We start from the raw sequence: 4,227 nt of genomic DNA on the forward strand, positions 1-4,227 counted from the left end.
ATGACTGTGTCCAAACAAACAAATGAATTAAATTTCCAAAAGTTATTTTTTCCAGGCTTCCAAGGTAAAGTGTGCTTTAGCGTAAGGGAGGGCGCCGCTAAATATTGATCGTTCCGGTGGTGATAAGCAGTGTTGTGTAGTCGTTAAACCAATACTATAGTCAAAACACGAAAAGAAAGGCAAGACTCAGACCGAAAACATTATGTTAAGTCCGGCTCCGACTCTACCGCCTGTAGGCCTGTTTAACTAAAATACTCTCCCAGTGCAGCTGTAGTGTAAACGGGCCGTTACGCTCAACGATAATCTCAGCATTCCTAAGGTTACTTGTGTATACATCCGGTGTGACGTAACTTTGTGACGTAATGTCCAAACAAAATCCATCGGACAGGGTCTGTTTGTGAGATACGTTAGTTCAAGGTAGAATAACTCAAGGTGTGGTTTGCATCAGGACAAATGCATCGCGCCTTGTTCACACTTGAGCTGTTTAAAAAGGACTATTGTGTTGTGGATCAAGGATTGGGAGGGCGCTGTAACGTAAAAGTATTAAGTGACGGAATGTTATGTTGTGCCAGCAACAATTAGAGCCGACGTTCTTTAACTGGGCTACGATGGAAAGTTTCTTTGGTTGTGCATTGCATTGGCGGATCCAGGATATTGTTGGGGTTTGGAAATAATTTCAAGCCTCCACAATGTTACGTCAAATCGTGACATATTTTTCACAAATCTTTTTGAAAGCGATGTATTTTTTAAAACTGAAAACACTCGCGTGCAGCGTGAAAAACGCCTTTATATCGTTTAAGTTGCACAAGTTTTCATTTTATAGTGTGTGGTTAGACGAACGCTTACGGGCATAAAAGATAAAAATAGTCAAAAAATTACACTTTGTTGTTCATAACCCAGTGCCCCACATTTATCCGTCACTGGAATAATGGTTTCTCTCTGTGTTTTAAAGCTACTGTGGAGTTACTCAATTGTAAAGGCATTTAAACATAACGTTATTTATGTCAAACTCGTCCACAATAATATTGTAGGTTTGTAAAATTAAGGTTTGTATTTCAAAACCGCAAAATTTATTTGATGAATTTTTTTACAGAGTCTGCGCCGCTACCTGGGTTCAGCCAAACGGCGCGTTGCCTGAAAAAGGTTTCATAGACGCCGTTTAAAGCAATAGAAGCCCAAGGTGTGTTGTGGCATCGGGGTTAAACAAGGTCCTTATGTGGAGCAGAGCAGCGAGTCACCCAGACAATCTTGTGCTCGACTCTCGCGCCCTTTGTTCGCTACAGTATTAATTGTTCGTCAACAAACAAGAAGTGAACACTTCATATAAGTTTTAATCAATTTGTTGACGCGTGTTATAGAATGTGTTTAGTGCCAGAGAAAAATACGGCTAAAAAAATAATGAGCACTATTTCGCATGTATGACGTCAAACTACACTGTGTGCTTATTTCGTTCATTTAATTCAGTGTTCCTTAACCTTATTTACTTAAGGGCGCACGTTAGAGACGTATGAAAACGTGGCGGCGCACCTTACGAGCGAAGCGAGCGCGAAGTTTTTGAAGTGTACCGATATTTCTCTTAAATTGCCTGCATTTTTTATTACATGAGTTTTATAGTTGCATATCTTTAAAGGTACTTCCGTTTTTTCCTTTCGCTCGCGGCGCACCTAGCAGCCTTCCATGGTGCACCAGTGCGCACCGGTTGAGAAACGCTGAAAGCAACTTAAACAAGTTATTTTATACCGGCAAGCGACTACTCTGGGATCCTTGTAAATCTTAGTAGACTGAAGATCGCGATTTCAAACCTCATCGCTAGTTGTTTATCCAGCCTGGCCTTGCTCGCACTTTCATCCTGATTAGGGCAACTGATTTCTGCCTACGATTAATATGTCGCTGTTCGTGCTTACAGAATATTCTGTAATTTGTACGCGACAATAAACAGAGACTTGGTAACAACTTACGGTTTATGGCTTCAAGTCAGCACTGATAATAATTAAATCAATTTCCGGCCTTCAATCCAATAAAGGTTTGCCAGTATTACGTCATAGTGCAGTACGCTGTTATAAAAATATTAGGAAACATCGAAATTTAATTTTCAGTTTAACTAAAGTAAAAGCAAACCACAAAAAGCTCCACAATAAATCTTGTATTGCTTGTAATTAAGGATGTACGATACTAAGACTTGTATCGGGTATAGACTCCGATCCGATATTATCGGACAACCTGCTTGTAATCGGGGCTTTGTAGCCGGAGCCCCGGAGGCGCGCATTTTAACGGAGCTGGAGCAGTTGTTTAAAAAAAGATCCAGCTCCAATGTATTTCATAAGATGCCATGCTACTGCTAATGGCTGAATTCATATAATTTAACGGCAACTCTTCACAAAATGAAGGATTGTTGCCTCTTTGGCGCCACCTTTTCTAACTAACCATTATGGTGTTTTGTTTGTGATTATTTTGAAACGCTAGATATTGCAAATTAAGCGTTCTTCCTTAAACCTTTAGTTTTTTCCGTAATGGCGCCGGAGCAGTGGTATCAATAAGCTCCGGAGCTGGAGCTAACGTATGATATAAGTAAGCTCCGGAGCTGGAGCCGGACCAATTTAACATTTACGCCTGCTCCAAAGCCCTGCTTGTAATAAACAAATCGTAAAACTCATAAGCAACAAAAACCGGGACAAATTTATTGATTACAACGAAAATAATAAATACGCAAGTTTTAAGTATAATCAGACAGTTGTAGCTAGCAGCAAACATGAATTAGAGTTTTTAGAACAAGTAGCGAACGTGATTATTCTCAACATATTCTCTGTTTGGACTATTTATGCAATACTTGTGTTTCGTTGTAGATATATGAAGGATTCAGTTCTGATGGGCGAGTAGGTTGCTCCTGGCATTTCAATGAGCACGTAATCTTCACCGAATCTGTTGATCTATGATGCAAGCAGAGCAGGCTAGACAAACAACTAGCCTGCAGTGAGGTTCGAACTCACGACCTCCGGTCAAGCCGGGACCGTCGCTCTACCAACTGAGCTATGCAGGCTCAGAGGGGAGCGAGTCGAGAAACAACCATACGCCAATGCTTGCTCAATCTGTTAGTACAAGCAAGTATTATTACATTTCGTTTCGCGCATTTATAGCTCAGCCCCGCCACCGAGTGTTTAAAGTCACAAGGCAGGATTAGCAATTGGAGGAAAGTTGTTCTGAATGACACAATAGTCATCTCACAACCCTGCCAAGCTACTACACATTTCAGGGCTGTCCTTGAATTGAAATTTACACTCGCCAGTCGGGTATGTGTCTACCAATCAGCATTCGCCTGGACAAAAGTTACAAAGATTATTTTTTTTCTGTAACGTTTCGTGCTGCCGTCATACCATAAACACTCATAAAAGGACGAGCTTTAAATTGTTGTTTAGGAGTCGTTAGGTAGATTGCTAAAATCTCGCCAGGAGCGAATTGCGCTCGCATTAGCGGGCGGGAGCAAAATCCTAAGCCAGCATTTATATATTTGTTTGGCGTTATGTGGAAAAAAATAAAATCTCTCATTTTGCTTATCAACAATATTGACCAAATGTTTTAATTTGTCAAATAAACGTCAATTAACTGCTTACTCAAACACAGCAGTATTACAACTACCAGAGGATTACCAATTACAATTATCAGAAGAACTGTTCTTTGATTATTATAAATAAACATCAGTTAATTAATTACTCACATTCACACACAACTTGTCCATTTCCAGCATAAACTTGTAGGGCGTGTTATAATGTGTATTACCGACTACTAAGTGTGCTGTTAGCTTGTACAGTTGATTCCATCACAGAAGGTTGAATAGAGGGGAGCAAGAAGATCAGAGAAAGTGGTTCTGGCCTCAGCGAGAGACAAGGCCGGTCTCAGGGAGTAATTACAAATGATATAATCAGAAACAAGAAGAAGGCGGGTAGTAGAACACAGCAGAAATAATCTCTGTCGCTATAAACAAACCTACAGAATACACAAGCTGAAACAAATTGTAGTGTTTGTGTGTATATTTTTCTTTTTAAGAATGAAACTTTTATGTTATACTATACTTTTAAATTTGCTTGTTTGTTATAAAATGTCTGTTTTGTATTAATTTAATAAACTCTCCAAGTTTCACATTGCTTGTTTGGGCAGCTTACAACTGCGCACATGAAAAGCAGTGGTTTCATTTCTCTGCTTTGTGCAAATTCTCAAACCAACTTTTAACAA

The 4,227-nt window shown here is 39.7% G+C and overlaps 1 non-coding gene across 1 annotated transcript; it reads right to left on the reverse strand.

Moving 5' to 3' along the window:
- Positions 1 to 2,962: 2,962 nt before the first annotated feature.
- Positions 2,963 to 3,037, reverse strand: Trnaa-ggc (transfer RNA alanine (anticodon GGC)). Its single transcript has one exon. It is a non-coding gene; the product is annotated as a tRNA-Ala (tRNA).
- Positions 3,038 to 4,227: the final 1,190 nt, after the last annotated feature.

This window comes from Ascidiella aspersa, chromosome 8, assembly GCF_963924565.1.
Source record: "Ascidiella aspersa chromosome 8, kaAscAspe10.2, whole genome shotgun sequence".
NCBI classification, from domain to species: Eukaryota; Metazoa; Chordata; class Ascidiacea; order Phlebobranchia; family Ascidiidae; genus Ascidiella; species Ascidiella aspersa.